The 22,921-nt window shown below is 39.7% G+C and overlaps 1 protein-coding gene across 14 annotated transcripts in view; it reads right to left on the reverse strand.

Annotated features, from left to right (window-relative positions):
* The window catches only part of OSBPL6 (oxysterol binding protein like 6), a 225,010-nt gene that overhangs the window by 197,084 nt on the left and 5,005 nt on the right, over positions 1-22,921 (reverse strand). The gene's annotated exons all lie outside the window — the stretch shown is intronic.

The following is a 22,921-nucleotide window of genomic DNA, read 5'->3' on the forward strand; positions in this document are numbered from 1 at the left end:
CTTGTCTGAGCCTCTGTTCCATCCCAGGAGAGAGTGGTCATTTATATATCCAGTGTACAAAAGGCATATCGTGTCTATATTTATTAATCTTCCAAAACTGATATCTAAACCCAAAAAAACTATCAAGGCACAGTATTCAAAAGTGAAAGTTGGTCAGCTGTGTTCGACTCTTTGAGACTCCATGGGCTATACAGTCCATGGAATTCTCCAGGCCCGAATACTGGAGTGGGTAGCCTTTCCCTTCTCCAGGGGTTCTTCCCAACCCAGGGATCAAACCCAGGTCTCTCACATTGCAGGCAGATTCTTTACCAGCTGAGCCACAAGGGAAGCCAAAAATACTAGAGTGGGTAGCCTATCCCTTCTCCAGTGGATCTTCCCGATCCAGGAATCGAACTGGGGTCTTCTGCATTGCAGATGGATTCTTTACCAACTGAGCTATCAGGGAAGCCAAATATTCAAAAGGTAGCCATCAAATTGGTTGAATCACCTACTAGTAAAGTACTAGTCTGTCCTAATTGCAGAGGAAGATGAATTTTAAAGTCTTTGTTGATTTAAAAAACTTTTAATGTACCTACAACATTTATTTTTAATATAGTCTTATTTTTTTCAGAATACATAGCAATAATACGGACAAAAGAGATAAAAGGCATTGTCTTAAAAAGCATTTTAAGTCACTTAGTAGGTAAGAAAAACAGCAGCCAGATCTGTAGCCTTCAAGAGGAAACTTGCTCGTTGTGAAATCTTCCCTGACCGACTGAAAAAAACCTAAAGATATTGCTGTGTCAGTGAGAGTGGGCTTCCTCATGAAACTAGCTCTGTCCGCAAAACCCTCAGCTCAGAAGCCTCCTTGAGTGCTGGGAGCTTCCCAGTCAGGTCCCTGGTGACTCACTCTTAAAGAGAAGTAAATAAACAGTCAAGGATCACCAAACTTCTAAGGAACAGCTCTAACATGAAGGACAGACTAAAATAAGCAAACAGAAGAGAAACATCATGCAGGACACAGAGATTGTACCGGGAACAGAAAACATTAATATCCTTAAAGGAGTAAGAAAAGACACTGTATCCATAAAATAAGAAATCCTTTAAAAAAAAGAAAAAGGAAATTCAGACATGAAAAAATCAAAAGAAGGGCTGTAAAATAAGGCTAAGGATATTTCTCAAAAAGTCAGGCAAAAAAGACTAAAAATGAAGACATATGAGAAAAGAAAAGCCGTGAATCCTAGAAGTCTATTACTCAAATAAAAAGATTCCAGAAAAATGAATAAAGAGGAGAAAATCATCAATAAAACTAAAGAAGATGTTTCAGATCTTAAGAACCTGAATTTTCCAGTCTGAACTGGCTCACCATATACACAGAAAAAAACTGGATTTAAAAATAGAAAATATTAACGACTCGACCAAAAGCAAACTTGAAATCAGATTCAAACGGTGAAGTTTTAGAATAACTTTGCTCCTTTTAACAGACACTGGAAGCTAGGGGATAAAGACATAAATATTCTGAAGGAAAATTATTTCCAACCTAGAATTTTATGTCCAGTCAAGCTATCAATGAAGAATGAGAATAATGTAAAAATATTTACAGACATGTAAGGTCTTAAACAACAAACGTCCGTCTAGTCAAGGCTGTGGTTTTTCCAGCGGTCATGTATGGATGTGAGAGCTGGACTGTGAAGAAAGCTGAGTGCCGAAGAATTGATGCTTTTGAACTGTGGTGTTGGAGAAGACTCTTGAGAGTCCCTTGGACTGCAAGGAGATCCAACCAGTCCATCCTACAGGAGATCAGCCCTGGGATTTCTTTGGAGGGAATGATGCTGAAGCTGAAACTCCAGTACTTTGGCCACCTCATGTGAAGAGTTGACTCATTGGAAAAGACTCTGATGCTGGGAAGGATTGGGGGCAGGAGAAGGGACGACAGAGGATGAGATGGCTGGATGGCATCACCGACTTGATGGATGTGAATTTGAGTGAACTCCAGGAGCTGGTGATGGACAGGAGGCCTGGCGTGCTGCAATTCATGGGGTCGCAAAGAGTCGGACATGACTGAGCGACTGAACTGAACTGAACCGAAGGTCTTAAAATGAAAAAGGACATAGAAATTGATTTAATCCTAGATATATCACTAATCACCTTAAATGTAAATGGGATTAAACATTCAAACAAATACATAAAGACTTCCAAACTAACACTATGCCTTTTACAAGAGACAATTTAAATAAAGAAAGGCTGAAAGTAAAAGCCTGGGTTAAGGAAGACGGCTTAGCTAGAGTAATATCACACAATACAGACTTTAAGACAAAATCATTAACAGATATTTTTAAAGCATTTAATACTGATAAAGGGGTCATCCACCAGAAAGACAGCACAATCAGACATAGTATACACCTAACAGGGCTTCCAAGGTGGCTCTAGTGGTAAAGAACCCACCTTACAGTGTAGGAGTTGTGGGTTTGATTCCTGGGTGGGGAAGATCCCCTGGAAAAAAGAATGGCAACCCACTCCAGTATTCCTGCCTGGAAAATTTCATGGACAGAGGAGCCTGGTGGGTTACAGTCCCTGGGGTTGCGAAGAGTCAGACATGACTGAAGCGACTTCACAAGCACACATACACCTAACAAAGTCATTTTTAAATTAATAAAGAAAAAATTGATAGAACTAGGAGGAGAAACTGACAAATCCAGAAGTACAGTTCAGTTCAGTCACTCAGTCGTGTCTGACTCTTTGCGACCCCAGGAATCGCAGCACGCCAGGCCTGTCCATCACCAACTCCTGGAGTTCATTCAAACTCATATCCATCGAGTTAGTGATGCCATCCAGCCATCTAATCCTCTGTCGTCCCCTTCTCCTCCTGCCCCTAATCCCTCCCAGCATCAGAGTCTCTTCCAATGAGTTAACTCTTCGCATGAGGTGGCTAAAATACTGGAGTTTCAGCTTTAGCATCATTCCTTCCAAAGAATACCCAGGACTGATCTCCTTCAGAATGGACTGGTTGGATCTCCTTGCAGTCCAAGGGACTCTCAAGAGTCTTCTCCAACACCACAGTTCAAAAGCATCAATTCTTTGGCGCCCAGCTTTCTTCACAGTCCAACTCTCACATCCATACATGACCACTGGAAAAACCATAGCCTTGACTAGACGGACCTTAGTCGGCAAAGTAATGTCTCTGCTTTTGAATATGCTCTCTCGGTTGGTCATAACTTTCCTTCCAAGGAGTAAGCGTCTTTTAATTTCATGGCTGCAATCACCATCTGCAGTGATTTTGGAGCCCAAAAAAATAAAGTCTGACACTGGGAGACTGTAATACAGCTGTCAGTGAAAAAAAGCAGACTGATTCACTAAAAGTACAATTAAGAAATACAATATGATACAATTAAGAAATTTGTATCCTTTTAGCACCAGATTTGACTATCCTAACATTTAAAGTTTTAACAGTTTTTCATACTGTACCTCTTAAATCTTTTGGAAGGGAAAAAAAATGGTGGGAGGAAGGAGAGGGAAAGAGATCTAGAGTCTGGTTAATAGTATTATACCAAGGTTATTTTCATAGACATGCTATAGTTATATAAGAGGATGACATTAGAGAAACAGATGAAGGTGGACCAGGCATTCTTTGTTGTACATTTACAACTTTTCTGTAAGTCTAAAGCTATTTGAAAATACAAAATTAAAACCATGAACAAACAAAAAAACTTTGTACAGCACAGTGCAAACACTGAAAACTGGGGCACACAGGCCAAGTCTGACCACTGCCTAGTTTTGTGAATCAAATTTTACTGGAACACCACGACATTCCTTCATTTACCTGTTATTATTATCTATGGCTGTTTTACTATGGTAACAGCAAAGCTGAGTGGCTATAACAGACTTCATGGCCTGCAAAGCCTTAAGTAATTACCATTCTACTCTAAATAAAAAGCCTGCCAAACCCTGACAAACAAGAGTATAAACTCTGAGTTCAAATCCTGGTAACACACTATTAACTGCATGACCACGAGCAAGTTACTTAACTTCTCAATGTCTTAGTTTCTTTACAGATGAGTCTGTAAAGAGATCATATTCATCTCTTACAGTTATTATGAATTTTTAAAGGTAGATAAACAAACAGCAATAAAGTGCAATAAATGTAAAGCTAATTAATCATGTTAAAAGTGCTTAGAACAATTTTTTAAAGTGCTTGAACATTTTTTAAAGAGTGTGATAAAAACAAAAAGGGATAAGACCAAACAATGAGCAATAATACTGAAAGCATTCTACTGGACAATGTTTCATTTCTAATAACATTGTGCTAGTCATCACTTTGATATATACAAGGTCTCCAAACTCAATCTCCACAATTCTATTACTTGTTAATCATCAAATAGCTGAAAGAAAAAAAAATATCCTCAATATTAGCTGAAAGCCATGACTATCTCAAACCATTTACTACTTAGCTTTAGAAAGGTCTCTGAACATTTGTTATTTTTCCTCAACATTCTTTCAAAATACGTACTCCACCTCCATCTCTCTCCCTCCCCACACACCCAGGAGCTATAACTCCAGCCCACCACACCTGGGTTTCTTATGGGTGACTTCCCCTGCACACTCATGACATCCAGATGTTCACTAATGTATCTCTGCAGGCATCTCCTGATGGCAGGTGTACTCACAGCTGGAAAAACGAACTGTGGTAGGCTGAAAAATGGCCACCCGAAGATACATTCACTTCCTAATCCCCAGAACTTGTGAATGTTACCTTATATGGCCAAAGAGAAACTACTTATATACTACTTATATACTTATAAACTATTTATCTTACTTATATACAAGGCAAAAAAAAAAAAAAAACAAAAACAAAAACACATGATTAAGTTAAGGATCTTAAGAGGAAATGCTTATCCTGGATTATCTGTGTGGGTGCTGTCACTCACTCACGTCTGACTCTTTGCAACCCCATGGACTGTAGCCTGCTAGGCTTCTCTGTCCCTGGAACTTTCCAGGCAAGAATACTGGAGTGAGCTTCCTTTCCCTTCTCTAAGGGATCTTCTCAACCCAGCGATCAAACCGGAGTCTCTTGTGTCTCCTGCATTGGCAGGGGGATTCCTTACCACTGTGCCAAAAGGGCCCTAAATGCAATTAGATGTAACCTTCCAAGAGAGGGGCAGAGAGAGTTCGGACACAAGCAGAAAAGACAGACACAGAAGAAAGAGCAATGCAGAGATAAACCAGATTTGGAGGCATGAGGCCACAAGCCAAATCAGAGAACGCTGGCAGACTGGAAGCTGGAGGAGATAAGCAATGGCTTCTCCCCTGGGGCTGCCAGAGGGGCACTGGTCCCACCAACCCCATGATTTCAGCCCGAACTGCTGCTCTACAGAACTATGAGAGAATAAATTTGTGTTGTTTCAAGCTGCGAAGTTTGTGGTGATTTGTTATAGCAGCCATAGGCAACTAATACACCACCTCAGTATAACTCCCACACAGAGGCACCTACTCAGCACCACCTGTATATGTAGGAGCCTACCAGTCAGACCAGTGGTCCTCCAACCTTTTTGGCACCAGGGACCAATTTTGTGGAAGACGGTTTTTCCACGGACCAAGGGTAGGGGGATGAGGATGGTTTCAGAACGATTCAAGTGCGTGACACTTATTGTATACTTTATTTTTATTATTATGACATCAGCTCCACCTCAGATCATCAGGTATTAGATCCCAGAGGTAGGCTGGGGACCCCTGAGTTACAGCATATTCTCTTTTAAAAACCCAACTCCTAAAAGACAGAGTTGGTAAAGAGGTACTAAAGCCTTTGATAACTAAATTAAATCCTTTTGAGAGTGATTCAACATGAATCAAATTTTCTAACTCTTTCCTCACCTTGAAAACAGAGGAGAAATAACAACATCACTAAGTATATAGGCTGTACTACTGTGGTCTCACGGTTTTACGCTCTGACTTTGTGTCTCTTTGGTCTACCATAAAACGGTCAAGCCGTGACACTGATTTTCACAGGCAGCTTTGGACCTGGTCTCCTTGCAACATCTTACTTGGTAATCTCTGACCACTGAATATTACACAGTCTGTGAGTTCTTACATTCCTTTGTGTTGACAAAATGTGCAATAACTTTTTAACCTATATAAAAATACAAGAATCCTCAATCCTCTACCTATTGGGAAACACTATGGGCTTCCCTGGTGGGAAGGGTAAAGAATCTGCCTGCAATGCAGGAGACCTGTGTTCAATCTTCCTGGTCAGGAAGATCCCCTGGAGAAGGAAATGGCAACCCACTCTAGTACTCTTGCCTGAAGAATTCCATGGATGGAAGAGCATGGTGGGCTACAGTTCACGGGATTGCAAAGAGTAGGACAGGACTGAACTACTAACTTTAATTCTTATGTAGGACAAAAAATAGATGCTGATTTCCTTAAAAAGGTCAATAAGAGAAAGCCTAATCGCCTGACTTTCACATATTATATTGTGGAAAAATTAGATGCATAATCTGATTAACCAGCATATTGAATAGGCTTGTATAGTTGAACATTATAAGCTGACTCAATTGTGACCAACTTTAACAGTTTGAAATGTAACCTTAAAAGATGGCAGAATTAATACTTCTTTGCCCAGCCTTGATACTTCTATAGCCAAGAGCCAAATGCTTCTAAAGTGTGACAAATGATCGTTCTAATTAAGACTGAGCAAACACTTAGCTGTGCTGTTTAGTGGTATAATGCCCTTAAGAGGATTAGACAAGCAATTCTGGAAATATACAAAGCCATGGTGCTTGTTAATGAATTTCTGATAGAAAGAATACAACATTTTAGTGTTTCAATAAATGATGACATGTAACTTCTCATTCGTCCAAGTAAAATTGACCAAAAAAGGATTTTGATGTATGTACTGGAAATATCCTCTACTCTGTTACCTGCTCTTTTGTTCTCTGCCAGAGTTTTCAATGAAAAGAACTTTAATACATTACCCCTTGATGATGAACACTCTTTATGTTTTATTTTTAAAAATCTTCGCTCACTTTTTCTAGAACATTTCTGTTTCACCTTTCTCAGGTCCGTGATCTACCTGGAATGGTTACCAGAGAGTCAGGATTCATTAGAAGATCAGGTAAAATTCTGGGGACCTTCCTTCGCCAACATCACTTTCATTGTCCTCATCCAAGACTAAGTACATGCTCCCTTATTTCCTTAAGGCCATCACAGCCATTGTCAAACCATAGAAACCTTAAGGCTTCTGCAACATTTTTTTCTCCCCATCCCATCAACCTTCATCTCTGACCCCCTCCTTACCTGATCTGGTTAATCACAGGCTATGCCTTCAACTTCTCTCTTTCTAACACTCTCAACTCCCCAGTCACTCATTCAACAGAGCTCTCAATCTCAGTAAGAAGAAAGTATTTTGGACCAATTGGTTCCGAAGCACTTTTCAACGCAATATTATCACCTGAGTTACATATTTAAACTAAAACCTGGGAGCAGACATATGAGTTAATTTGTCAGGGATAACTTTCTACCACCATCCTCAAAAAGAGATTACTAATTTCCTGTTTTAGTACAGTCATCACACCTATGCCACAGAAGAGAAATGAAGAAAGTTATCTTATGATTTGTGGGTAGTTGTTAAAGTGTCTGAAGGAAAGAACTTTGCTTGTTATTTAACTCATAAGCTATTGCTATGAAGAGAAATGTTAAATGGCGTGTTTAAAACCAAACAGAATCAACTAAAAAGCACTAGTATCTCCAACTTAGGGAAATGCATTTTAGCTTTTGTTTACTTTATTCCTGGCTTTGAAAAATGTAATCTCTAAACTGTTATTTCACATTATGTTATTTCACATTATCCTGCTCATAAAGGATAACTGGGCATTCTTCTCAAGGTATTTTTTAAAAATACTTCTTAAATAGTGAAACAAATAATTGCAAGTTAGCTAACCCATAATAGACATTTAATAACAGAAGTACAGCAGTACTCTATCCGAATATGTGTTTGCTCTTAAAGTTTAAAGGAAAAACTACAGATTTTTTCTTCAGTGCTTTGAAATACGTGAGTATAAATACAAACTAAATAAACTTACAATGAGCAGGTATAATAGCAAACAATGTACAGTGTAATTTTATATGAATCAATTAGCAAAAAATTACATATTCAACAACTTACTGAATGCCCGCTATGTACAAGACAATGTGACGTGGGAGTTAAAAGGAATACTAGATTGAGCTTTTCAGTTCTATGAAAGGCCCTTGAATAGCATTAATTTAGGAGATTTAACAAGTGAAAATAAAAAACAACCCTAAGAGTTATCAGTACCACCAAGGCCCACCATGACATGTGACAAGTCACTCAAAGACTAAAGGTTAAAGACTCAATATCTCTGCAAGCCAGGAAACGATAGGATGGAGCCCCAAATCTTGGCAGTAAAATCAGTTTGTCCTCTAAAAAGACCCAGAAAAACTTAGCAACAAATATATAAGCATCCTCAGGAACAAATTAACAGAGAGATTAGGTGTGTGGAAGGGGTAATGGCTGGGGCTTGGGGAAACAGCAAAGAGGAGGGAAAAGAATGTTGATTCAACTAGTCAAGGCTATGGTTTTTCCAGCGGTCACGTATGGATGTGAGAGCTGGACTGTGAAGAAAGCTGAGTACCGAAGAATTGATGCTTTTGAACTGTGGTGTTGGAGAAGACTGTTGAGAGTCCCTTGGACTGCAAGGAGATCCAACCAGTCCATCCTAAAGGAGATCAGTCCTGGGTGTTCATTGGAAGGACTGATGCTGAAGCTGAAACTCCAATACTTTGGCCACCTCATGTGAAGAGTTAACTCACTGGAAAAGACCCTGATGCTGGGAGGGACTGGGGGCAGGAGGAGAAGGGGACGACAGAGGATGAGATGGCTGGATGGCATCACCGACTCAATGGACATGAGTTTGGGTGAACTCTGGGAGTTGGTGATGGACAGGGAGGCCTGGCGTGCTGCAGTCCTTGGGGTCACAAAGAGTCAGACACAACTAAGCAACTGAACTGAACTGAACTGAAAGCAGAATTTCCCTTGCTGTTTAGTCGCTCAGTTGTGTCCAGCTCTTCGTGACCCCATGGACTGCAGCATACCACACTTCCCTGTCCTCCACAGACTTCCAGGAGTTTGCTCAAACTCATGTTCACTGAGTTAATGATGCCATCCAACCATCTCATCCTCTGTTGTTGCCTTCTCCCATGTCCTCAATCTCTCCCAGCATCAGGGTCTTCTCCAATGAGTCAGCTCTTCTCCAGTGAGTTGGCTCTTCACATCAGGGGGCCAAAGTATTGGAGCTTCAGCTTCAGCATCAGTCCTTACAATGAATATTCAAGGACTGACTTCCTTTAGGATTGACTGGTTTGATCTCCTTGCTGTCCAAGAGACTCTAAAAGTCTTCTCCAGCACCACAGTTTGAAAGTATCAATTTTTCCATGCTCAGCCTTCTTTATGGTCCATCTCTCACATCCATACATGACTACTGGAGAAACCATAGCTTTGACTACACAGACCTTTGTTGGCAAAATGATGTCTCTACTTTTTAATATGCTGTCTAGGTTTGTCATAACTTAAAAGAGCAAGCCTCTTTTAATTTCATAGTCACTGTCCACAGTGATTTTGGAGCCCAAGAAAATAGAGTCTGTCACTGTTTCCATTTTTTCCCCCATTTATTTGCCATGAAGTGATAGGACTAGATTCCATGATCTTAGTTCTTGGAATTGAGTTTTAAGTCAGTTTTTTTTCGCTTTTCTCTTTCAAAAGCCTCTTCATCAAAAGGCTTTTTAGTTCCTCTTCATTTAGGGTGGTGTCCGCTGCATATCAGGTTATTGATATTTCTCCTAGCAATCTTGATTCCAGCTGGTGATTCTTCCAGCCCAGCCTTTCCATAGTAAAGTCAAAAACTGAAATGCTGCCTTTACATACTGACACGTGGAAGCTTCCCTTTGAGTTTAGGAAACTGGGTTTTATGTCACTGCTTCTTTTAATCATCAATCAGGATTACTAATTTTAGTCATATTTTCCTATGTGCTAGATAGTATTTATACACTGAAGACAACCAAACCAGTGTTAAAAACCCAAAGCATCCAATATACATATGCAACTGCCAATTTCCTCTCAGCAAATAATAAAAAATTCATAAGCTGTCACTCAATAGTAGTCACACACAGCACAAACACCAATGATGTAGTAAATGTTGAGTTATTCAGACAAAGTTGAATTTGAAAGAAACTTTCTGTTTGAGTATTTATTGAAATACCAAGAGCTAATATATTCTCTATGATCATTTTAGTTGTCATGTCTTTGATCATCACTTCTATAACAGGGATGATTCCCTAACACTACTGGTGACAATCGGTTAGTTTTTCTACGGGCCAGAAGAGCACAGGACACTCAACACAACAACTTAAAACTTAGGTCTCAATCAGTTCAGTTCTGTTCAGTTCAGTTGCTCAGTCGTGTCTGACTCTCTGCAACCCCATGAATCGCAGCACACCAGGCCTCCCTGTCCATCACCAACTCCCCGAGTCCACCCAAACCCATGTCCATCGAGTCGGTGATGTCATCCAACCATCTCATCCTCTGTCGTCCCTTCTCCTCCTGCCCTCAATCTTTCACAGCATCAGGGTCTTTTCAAATGAGTCAGCTCTTCGATCAGATGGCCAAAGTATTGGAGTTTCAGCTTCAACATCAGTCCTTCCAATCAACACCCATGACTGGTCTCTTTTAGGATGGACTGGTTGGATCTCCTTGCAGTCCAAGGGACTCTCAAGAATCTTCTCCAATACCACAGTTCAAGAGCATCAATTCTTCAGCGCTCAACTTTCTTCATAGTCCAACTCTCATATCCATACATGACCACTGGAGAAACCATAGCCTCAATAGTATCCCTATATTACAATTAAGGAAATAACTTGGGCAAATTTCTTAACCTTCTGCACCTCATTTTTCTCAGCTCTAAAATGGAGCTAATATTAGTACTCGTAATAGCACTTACTGTGAATACAAAATGAGTTAATTAAATAAAGTGCTTAAAACAACACCTGTCACACATAAACTGCATATATATCAGCTATTATTACTGTGTCTACATTTTCACCATGCTTAGACAATTTTTTTGTTAAGCCTTCCCATACATTCTTAGCAAAAAATGGTTTTTAAAAACAATCTGAAGGGCTAGACTGTCGGGGGCTATGTAACAAATGCCTTAAAAGGCTTATTTCCCTTAATCTAGCCACTCTAGGAAATAACTGGAGTTGTACACAAAGATCTCTACACAAGGCCATTCATCAAGTTATTTATAATACCTCACTGCCTAGCTAGTATTAAGTATGGCATGTGCATAAAATGGAATATTCTGCATGTATTAAAAATTAAATTTAGCTAGGGGGAACTGTAAAAAGATTAGTGGTTGCCAGGGGTTGGGGGGAGGGAGGGATGAATAGGCAGAGCACAGATGATTTTTAAGGCAGAAAAAGTACTCTATACAATACTATAATGGTGCATACACGTTATTATCTATTTATCAAAACCGGTGGAATGTACAACACCAAGGGCGAACCACAATGTAAATTATGGACTCTGGGTGATGACGATGTGTCAATCAATATAGGTATGTTTACTGCAACAAATGCACCATTCTGGTGGCAGGAGGGGGGTGTTGATGGCGGGAGCTTGGCTTATTTGGAGAAACGGGGTGCACAAGAAATCTCTGTGCTCAATTTTGCCCTGAACCTAAACCTGCCCTAAAAATGAAATTCTATTTTTAAAATGAAGTTTAGGAGAATACTGAATAACACAAGAAACACTCACGATACACTGCTGACGAAAGAAAGCAATTTGTAAAGAACTAAAGGAATATACCTGAATTTTAAAATTTACCTTCAGGTAAAATGTATTGACTTTACAATATACTTTTCTGAGTTTGCAAGTTGTCCTACAATGAGGTTGTATCACTTTCAACACATAAAAACTGTTTAGGACTTTTCTTTAAAATATTACCCAGTTTTCAATTCAAAGTTATTGAAAGAAGGCACGTAGTTAAATAGAAAAGAAATAATCACTGACATTAATTGATACTTCTAACATCTCCATAAACCAAAAAAATCTCCCCAATTTAAAACCCTGTAGCTTTGAGATAGATATTATGCATTCATTCAATCCACAAATATTTACTGAAATATGATCTGGGGCCTGGAAATAGAGCCGCACCTAAGCTAGACACTGAATATTACGAGGCAAACAATAGCAGGTAAACACTCAGAAGGGAGCTGTTCTCAGACTAGGATGCACCACGGGTGACGGACGTCTTTCACCAGAATGCTGGGGAAGGCACCTCTGCCATTAGAGCTGAAAGGCGAGGAGGAGCCCGTCAGGCAAAGAGGTGGAAAGAGTTCTAAAGGAAGAAAAGAGAGAGTGCGCAGGCCCTCAGCTGGGAATAGCCCGGCTTTACTTAAAGAACAGCAAGGAGGCCAATGTGGCTGCTCACCAGTAAGTGTTGGCCTTAACTCTCCATCAAAATGCCTTGAGATTACTAAACAATTTTTAGCTAAAACTGGTGACGAGTTCAGGCTTTGGGGCCAGGCAGGCTGGGTTTGATTCCAGGTTGGTCGCTTATCACAGATGGAAGGACTGTGAGCTGGTCACCTCCTCTTTGGACCATGGCTTACATATCTGTAAAATGGAAGTAATAATACCTGCTGCAAAAGCAGCTGAAAGGCTTTAAATGAGAGGATGACTATCTTGAATGTTTCAGACAATGTACGGCAGACCACTCCCCCCCAAAAATGCTAAATGAATGGTAGGTAGTCTTAAAAGTATTCTTTAAGGAGTTAGAAATTAGAACCTCCCAGAAATTTCACAATGTTTGAATCATATCAAACAGACTATACCTTAACTTATGTGATGTTTTTTCAGTTATATGTCATGTCCTAGAAATTCTATTTAATACTATTTTGTCAAGAAAATCCAATGAATCCCCAACAAAGTCTCTCTGGCCCCAAGTAAGATGAGGAGGAAATGCTTTTCATGATTTTCCTTCAATTTTCACTCTCCTTAAATAAAGTTTCTATAGTATTTGTGACACCCCATTTCTCTTCCTAGAAATTCTTTGCTCTCTTGACAGGGACACGAGTCTTGGTCTTCTGCCTACTTATCAAACTACTCCTTCTCTACGTCAGATTTTTCCTATTCTTCCCATCCCTTAATGATGTCATCATTCCTACATTTTTTGTCCAGGCTCCTCTTATCCACAATACCTCCTCAGAAGCTTCCCAGCCTCCAGAGATACTCATAGTACAAAATCACATTCTTGGCATGACACTTACCTCATTACATTTCATGTCATACTAAATTATGTCTTATCTTCCCCATTGGATAGGCAGGTTCTTGAAAGCAGGATCAACAGCTTAATCATCTTTCCTTCTCCCTTAAGACCTAACAAAGTCTCTTGAACATAGTCATTGCTATAAGTAACTAAATGAGTAAGCATATAAAATACTTTTAACATTATTAACAGTTTAACAGAGCCTTGCAGATTCTGTTGACAATTTTCTTATCTCTCTCAAATTAACTTTTGATGTGTAAGAAGGCATAAGAGATACTGGCCGTATCTACATTTTTTACAATGAGTTTTCTAATTAATGAATATTAATATATCTAATTTTCAATTAATATGCTAAAAATAATAACAGCTAACACTTACACAGCACTTATATGTGCCCTTTCTAGGAAATGTATATACATTCATTGTATCCTCTCAACAATGCTTTGAGTTAGGTATTATTTTTATATTTCCCCTTCTACAAGTGAGTTAACTAGGGCAGAGAAGGGTTAAATGATTTTTTCAAAATCACACGATTTATTCAAAATTGCATGATTTATTCAAAGTCACACAGCTGCACAAAAAAGTCGGGATTTAAACCCAGGTGGTCTTCACTCCAGTCTAGACTTGTAATCCGGAACTTTATCTAAATAGTCATTCACCGTAAAAATCTAATTTTACATAAGCATTTTAAAACTCATTTAGAACTTTTTATAGAAACTTGTTATCCATAAGTAATATACTTTTCCTGTTATATAAACAAATGTATCTGTATTAACTACACCAAGTGAAGAGTAAGTCTTTAGTCGCTTAGTCATGTCTGACTCTTTGCAACCCCATGGATTGCATCCCACCAGGCTCCTCTGTTCAGGGGATTTTCCAGGCAAGAATACTGGAGGGGGTTGCTATTCCCTTCTCCAGGGGATCTTCCCAACCTAGGGATTGAACCCAGGTCTCCTGCTTTGCAGGTGGATTCTTTACCATCTGAGCCACCAGGGAAGCCCAAGTTCTGGCTAAAAATACACATATACAATGAACTGATGCATACTTCATAATGTCAGCTCTGCATTAAATATTACAATATTTTAAGTTACTTTATCCTACTTTTGAATGCTTAATGGTATTATCAACCCATGTGGAATTTTCTTGAGTGTACTGGGAAATTTACATTTCCATATAGATTTCTCTAGATTCTGTATCTATTTTTAAGTTCAACAAAAACTAAGAATTTTCATAAATATGTACCAATAATCACACTAATGCTACTTAGCATAGGTATCAATTGGACAGCCACAATAATGTTACAATCTTGCTGAAAATGACAATTTAATTTATGATGTCAGGTTTTTAGAGAATATTTAGTCTTAATTAATTTTCTACCACTAGAAGATAATCTCCACTATCACAAAGTCTGCTTAATTCTCAGATGTTGCAATACTTAAAGCTCTTAGGTTAATAAACTCAAATATTGTAATAGAGAATTATATTATTAAAATGCAAAGTGAACTTCTAATCAACAAAATTCTTAATATGTGATTAGCTACTGCTGGAAGGCCTGATTTCTCAGCAGTTAATTTTTTTTTTTAAGAAAAACTGTCTTAAGTCTTTGCCTGACCAAAAGTAAAAATATCCAAAAGTGCTCAAAAGCAAAATTCCTTTGTCTTAAAAGTAACCTCCCCAAACCAGACATTTTTTGCTCCTTTGGGAGTGTAAAACCTAATGTACATGCCTTCCCCTCCAACAGGCTCACTCCCAGGTCCTTGCACTTGCTGTTCCCTCTACCAGGAAAGGATCTGCCCTAGACTTTTCCACAGTCTGACCCTTCCCATCATTCAGGCCTAGCTCAGATGTTACCACCTAGCAAGGCTTTGCTTGGTCAGTCCACCCAAGGATGCCACTGTTCAGGGCTGAATCGTCTCCCCAAAAGACATACACTCAAGTCCTAACCCCTCAACACCTAAGAACATGACCTTAATTGTTAAAAGGGTTGTAGAGAGGTAGTTAATTAAGATGAGGTCTTACTAGTGTAGGGTGACTCAATCAATTATGACGGGTGTCCTTATATAAAGGAGAGACACACAGAAACAGACACAAAGAAGGCCATGTAAAGAAGGAGGCAGAGACTGGTTATACTTAGTAAGCAAGGAATGCTTACTAACACAAACCAAGGAATTCCTGGGGCTGCCAGAAGGTGGAAGAGGCAAGGAAGGAGCCATCTTGATTCTGGACTTTAAGCCTCCAGCACTGAGAAAAAGTACCTCTATTGTTTTAAGGCAGCCAACTCATGGTACTTTGTTACGGCAGCCCTAGGAAACTAATGCACCCACCACCACCACCACCACCACCAAATGCTCTTGCCCCACTGGTCACTTTTATTGTCCTTATAGTTCTTAGTGCCATTTAAAACAGCAATGTACTTTCACTGACTGTCTCCATTATCATGTCAGTTATAGGAGAGCAGGGACTGTTTCTGATTTCTAAGCACAAATATTTTGTTAAAGAAATTAACCATCCTATTAAGATTAGAGAAGGTGAGAATGGTAACTCATTGCCAATATTCACAGCAACTATAAACCCTTCCATTATCTAAAAACAAAGTCTAATATCCAGATCTAACTAGCACCGGGAAAGACTTCATGCCATCTTAACTATCTTGCTCCATCTGTAAAATGAACCCCTGAGCTAAAGAAAAACAACTTCGGAAAAATAGGGGGTAAAAAACATTCCCTACTTACTATTTCAAAGATGTGGCTGAAAAAAAATTACTTCAGTATTTCCCATATGTCAGAAGATAGACTGACATCCTGGAAGGGCAGCACGCACAGGTATCAGAAAGCTGACTCAATGGAAGGAGAAAGCAAAGATCTGGGGAGGAGTGGAGGCAGTCAGAAGTCAAAGTAGAAGATTTCTAGGGTTATTTGGTAAAGGAGCAGTTCATGCAGCCCCACAGCCAACGTCTTCTGTATTAAAGAGGAGAACCAGAATGTACACTTGTAGAGAGGACTTCCCTAGTGGTCCAGTGATTAAGAATCTGCCTGCCAATGCAGGACACACAGGTTCAATCTCTGGTCCAGGAAGACTCCACACACCCCTGCGCCAACTAAGCCCATGCACACAGCTACTTAAGCCCTCTTTCCTAGAGCCCTTGTTATTCAACAAGAGAAGCCACTGTGATGCGAAGCCTGCACCCCACAACTAGAGAAAAGCCTTCGCAGCATCGATGATCCAGCACAGCCAAAAAATTAAAAAAAAATTAAACCGTACACTCAGTCTAGAGTTACTATTGTCATTTTATTGGACTCTATTGTTCGTTGTTGCAGGGCGGGGAGGGGGGGCGGTGGGGAGGTCCTACATGTGCAATTTTTTTTACTTGAAGTATAGAAAACATTCTAGAGAGATTTCTATTCCAAAAAAAGAGGAGGCTTAAAATTAGAAGGGGAGTTCATAATTAACGGGGGTGTCGCTTTTTGGAAACACTTCTTTCCTTGATAATATTAGAAAAACACAGAGTTGCAAAGCAGGGAAGTGTGAAGCAACCACAGGGTGGACACCTAAGGAGCTCTGAAGACAAATGAGAAAGAACGATGGCCCTAAAAAAGGGGTGCCCTTCTAACTTGGGAAAGCAAAACATACAAGAAGGCAACCAAATGCAGTCGCACAGTGGACCTGGGAGAGAAGGATAAGCCACTGGGCTGCAAGAACTCTGACTGCCATGCGGGGTTCAGAAAGGGAAGAGAGCAGCCCAGGCGAAATGGCCGCACGACCGGGGGCTGCAAAGGAACAAAAGGCCGCTATTGGGAAGGGGCAGAGCAGCATCCTGGCAAGGAGCCAGAGGCGGGCTGACCTTGTGACTGATGACTGCTTTACCCCAGGCTGGTCAGAAATTGGGATTTTTCTACTTTGACTTTCCACATATAATCAACTAATTTTCAAAGGACCAGTTTAAAAAAAAAAAAAAAACCTGCTGAATATAACTGAAGCTGGTATTTGATTTCCAAGTCAGCTCTGAATTTACAGGGACACAGGGCAGGTTGGCATTGAATCAGTTATCACTGGACAAGTCTAGGGAAAAACTGTAGTTATTTTGGTCTTTGGTTATTTGGATTTTAGGCAAATGGGAAATTGAGGTATGATTAATAATTGTACTTTCTGTCTTCATTAAGACTTAATAGTTCTCCAAGTTTTCATGTACGAATTGGAAATATGGTCACTCCAGCAACCACTGTTTTGCTGTCATTTATCAGATGAAGCTCCCAGGTGTTACTGGCCCAGGGTCAGATGCTTAACAAGCAGAGAAGCTGGGAACAGAACTTGGGTATCCATGATACTAAGACCTCCTCCAGGGCTCTTCCTGTCAAACATATACTGCCTCTCCAAAGTGGGTACTGTGATAAAAAGCACCAGAAGATAGCAGGCCATTTTCAAAGAGCGATACAGTAAGGGGGGGGGGGGGAAAGTTGAATGTCTGGCAAGAAGAAGCACAATACCATGTTTACGTGTATTTTATTTAACATATGCTACTGAATCTCTTATAGAAATGTAAATGTTCGTCCACATCAAACTAAACCTGCTCCTAACTCCCACTGGGAGTCAGACACATGAGATACACAGATTAAGGATCAAACGCATCCTGAAATTTCAAAGGCCAAGGAAAGTTACGTAAGGAATCTTTAGATACTGACACACATGCCCCAAAGAGCCGGCCAGTGCCTCCTCTTCTGTGTGATAAAGAGTTCCTCTGACCTCTCTCCACTCACCTCTATCATTCTCTGCTGCTCTTCAAACCACCCCACTCTGACACCCAACTCTTCTCACGGTACGCCCCTTCGAGGCTGCTGCCTACTCCCCTTAGTTTCTAAACAAACTTGAAAAAGACCATAGCTACTCAACTATCAGAACTTCCAAAGAGAAAAGTAAGGCACGAATTTAGCTGATTCATTTATCAGGATACATATTTAATCCTAACTTCTAAAGGTTAAAAGACAGAGACTGATGTAACATTTCCCCACTGTATACTTGGTGAGTGGCATTCCTGATTTAAAATGACCAATTCCAAATGAAAGCTATGTCTATTAACTTCGCATAAATATGTATGAATGATGATAATTAAAACTATTTTTATTTCTTTTAAGGAAAATTATTTTGCAGTATAATACCTCTGGTAGTTACCAAGTTTTTCCTTTTCTTTAGTATAACTCATAGTTATTCACATTACTGCTTTTAAAAGCCATATCAGCACATAATTACTCTTCCCAAAGTTATGACCCAATAACCATTCAACTGTTTCCTCAGCTTTCTCTTTCTTACTATTCTATAACTTAGTATTAGATGCCTCTGTGGGTATTAGGGGGGTAAGGACAAGATGAAACCATCACCCTATGAACGCATGAGTTTAAGAGTAGAATATCATAAATGGTTTCAGAAGTCATTAGAAAAATATTTCATGAAATGGTTTTTTCAAGGGATGAAGGGAATCATCTTAGCTATAAAACAAGGAAGGTGGAAGAGACAGTGATTCCCAGAATGGGCACTTTTAAAAAATGCACATTCCTGGACACCATACCAAACCTCAAGGGTAGCAGAGGACCTCAAGCCTCTGCTTATAAAATGACTATAAAATGACCTATAAAATGACTTTCCCTCCACTTCATCATGTCAGCTGCGTCTTATGAAGTTCGGATGGCCATGACTACCATCTCTCTTTCTGTGTTCTACCAGCCTCAGGCTTCTGCCACCACCTTCTTTGATGTCTGTTCCCCCTGAACTCTCATCTGCACCCTGGTCCTAACCAACTCCCTTGAGTCTCCTTCCCAGGAAGACCTGTTAGCTAGGCCACAGTGGCAAGGACAGGGCAACTGCAGAGGACCAAGGTCGTGCCAACTCTGTCCCAAAGGGCAACCGTTGCCAGTTTCCCTCCTCTTTGAACTTTTGCCTGTCAGGGTGGTAGTGAGGGTGAGTCTTTATGGCAACTATCATGTTCCTCTATCAACACAGAATAGGACACAAAGTTGCAAAGGATCGCTATTGGTTACAACTACTCAACACTCTTGATCAACACAAGGGATCCTCAAGAAATTTAGAAATTATCTTGGCTTGAATACATAATATGTTCAGATATTTAAGAGTTCAAATAGTAGTGGAGGTATACTTAAACAGTATGCTAAATAAGTGTCCTTCTCATTCCCACACCAAACACCCAGTTCTCTTCCTCAGAGCTAATCACTGTTACTAGTTCACTGTGTCACCTTCAAGAGGTAGTCTCCAAAGTCACAAACATAAGCACAGATTTAACATCAATGACCACAAACTGCTCTGCACCTTGATTTGTTCCCTTCTTACCTCTTAGAGATCATTCCACGTCAGCAAATACAGAACCACTCCACAAATACAGATCATTCCACATCAGCTTTATAACAGCTACCTAGTCTTGCTTCTGCTCCCTGTGTAACCAACCCCATATTGATGGATCTCTTGCTTTCTAAATCTTTGTTTGTTGTTACAGACAATGCCACAATGGAGGTCTTGGTGAAATTCATTTTGCAATGTACAAATACGTCTGTAGCAAAATTTCTTAGATTTCCTGGGATGAGAAGACAGGTGGCTTCTTAATTTTGGCGACATTGCCAAATTGCTATCCACAGACGCTGTGCCATTTTGTACCCCTACTAACAATGTATGAGCCTGTCAGTTTCTGTGAAGCCCTGCAACCCCAAGGAATTAACAAACATTAAGATCTTTGCCAATTTAACAGGTTAAATAGTTTTAAACTGCATTTCTTGTATGAGTTGAGCATAATTTTATATTTGTAAGTGCCACTAGTAATTCCTTTTCTGTGAACTGTTTCTTCATTTCCTTTGCCCCCTTTTCTATTAGAGTAACGGTCATTTTTCTCATTGATACACAGGAGCTCTTTGGATATTAAGAAGTAAACCCTAGTCTATGACACATTAAAAATAGTTTCTTCCTGGTGTGATGATGTTTTCTCTTTCCTCTTATACATACTACCTTTTCTTAAATGAAATGAATTTATCAATTTCCATCTTATGCCTTTTTTTCTTTAAGATGTTTAAAAACTTCTTTTTAAGCGTAGAAATAGACATCTACAATGAAGTGAAGTGAAGTGAAAGTTGCTCAGTTGTGTCTGACTCTTTGCGATCCCATGGACTATTCAGTCCATGGAATTCTCCAGGCCAGAATACTGGAGTGGGTACCTTTCCCTTCTCCAGGGGATCTTCCCAACCAGAATATTGGAGAGGGTAGCCTATCCCTTCTTCAGGGGATCTTCCCGACCCAGGGATTGAACCGGGTCTCCTGCATTGCAGGCAGATTCTCTACCAACTGAGCGATCAGGGTAGCCCATCATCTATAGACCATCTCTTTAGATTTACATGTTTATTTCTTCTGTTGGCATTTTTAAAAATAAAACTGGAAGACAAGCTGGGATATAATATATCCATCTACTTCCTTCCATGACCTTCCTGTTCCATTTTACTGAGTTTCTATAGAATTTGATCTCTTCTTTTCCCTGCTTTCTTCCTAAAGTTTCCTACATTTGCTTGACCTACCTTGGAGATCACACTCTTTTTATAGTTCTTGCTCAATTTGAAGTTTATTGAGATCAAAAAGAATTTCATTAATGGCTTTTCATAATCATGCCATTCAAATTGCGCTACTTTTTCTATTTTAGGAAAATTAGACCACAAAAACTGTTCAGATTGTTGCCTGATGGGGTGTGAATATGCAAAAGCTTGTCTAGCTGCTGGAGACAAACAAAAAGCAAAAATGTTACCTTAATTTAAAATAAATCAGACTTTCCTCTTTGTCTCCAGAGATGACATGTAACAAAAAATTTTTAACTGCAATGTTCCTTTAGATACTTTATTCTTTAAACTTTAGTAGCTGATCATAGTATGTTACTGGTGGCAACATTGTATTATGTATAAAAATATACCAAGGTAACTTCAAATTTATGATAAAACTTAAGTACTGGTTTAGGAGCTGCGAAATAAAGCTATTGCTGGAAATTGAGGCCACGTTTATTTTAGATTTGACTTTAGAAAAAAAAAGATTCTAAAAATACACTGCTGCTGTTCTCTCTTCTACTTCCACACTTTTCAAACGGTAGATAGGTCTTGTCTCAAGAGTTATAGTAAGAATTGCCTCAATAAGATGCAAGGTAAAGAAGTAAGAGTTGATGGCCTGTTCCTGACAATTCCCTCTACACGTCAATTTTGTCTCATATTAGCTTATGGAAAGAGAATGACAAAGGAAAAGAGACAAGCACAAGCTAATTTAATTTCCCCTATCCTTTCCCATCCATTGAGTTAAAAGGCAAAACTATGGGTATCAAAATAGCAAGCATCAAAAAATTTTAAATAATGATATTTATTTAATCCCTCATCACACCCTCAAAAATGAAGACTTTTCTCTAAAAATCTAAGAAAAACTTTAGAATAAATGTTCAATTTCACTTCCTATACCAACCACTCAAAGAAAATGACAGAAAGAAAGCTTAAAATCCACTGAAGATGTTGCTATTGATTCATCTTGTTATTCTCCTACCCATAATTTAGGGTTCCTGTTACCACCAACAGAAGTAAATTATTTGGCACAGTATCTTCTAATGGAGCTGGCACCTCACTGGGCAAGTCTCAGAGCCTCAGTTTTTCCACTTGTAAAATGGGAGAGGTTGGAATTGGAATAAAAGATTTTTTAAACCCTTCTCTCTTCATGGCAAATAGATGGGGAAACAGTGCCAGACTTTATTTTTGGGGGCTCCAAAATCACTGCAGATGGTGACTGCAGCCATGAAATTAAAAGACGCTTACTCCTTGGAGGGAAAGTTATGACCAACCTAGACAGCATTAAGCAGAGACATTACTTTGCCAACAAAGGTCCATCTAGTCAAGGCTATGGTTTTTCCAGTAGTCATGTATGGATGTGAGAGTTGGACTATAAAGAAAGCTGAGCACAAAAGAATTGATGCTTTTGAATTGAGGTGTTGGAGAAGACTCTTGAGTGTCCCTTGGACTGCAAGGAGATCCAACCAGTCCATCCTAAAGAAAACAGTCTTGAATATTCATTGGAAGAACTGATGTTGAAGCTGAAACTTCAATACTTTGGCCACCTGATGTGAACATCTGACTCATTTGAGAAGACCCTGACGCTGGGAAAGATTGAGGGTGGGAGAAGGGGATGACAGAGGATGAGATGGTTGGATGGCATCACCGACTCAATGGACATGAGTTTGAGTAAACTCCGGGAGTTGGTGAAGGATAGGGAGGCTTGGCGTGCTGCAGTCCATGCGGTCGCAAACAGTCGGACATGACTGAGCAACTGGACTGAACTGAACAGAACTGAACACCTCTAAAACCTTGTACGTGTGTGTGTGTGTGTGTGTGTGTGTGTGTGTGTGTGTGTTGCTCAATCGTGTCTGACTCTTCGCAACCCTATGGACTGTAGTCCGTGAGGCTCCTCTGTCCATGGGATTTCCCAGGCAAGAATACTGGAGTGAGTTGCCATTTCCTTCTCCAGGGGATCTTCCTGACCCAGGGACTGAACCCACGTCTCTGGCATTGCAGGCAAATTTTTACTATCTGAGTCAACAGGGA

Source organism: Ovis aries, chromosome 2 (assembly GCF_016772045.2).
Source record: "Ovis aries strain OAR_USU_Benz2616 breed Rambouillet chromosome 2, ARS-UI_Ramb_v3.0, whole genome shotgun sequence".
In the NCBI taxonomy this organism is placed as follows: domain Eukaryota; kingdom Metazoa; phylum Chordata; class Mammalia; order Artiodactyla; family Bovidae; genus Ovis; species Ovis aries.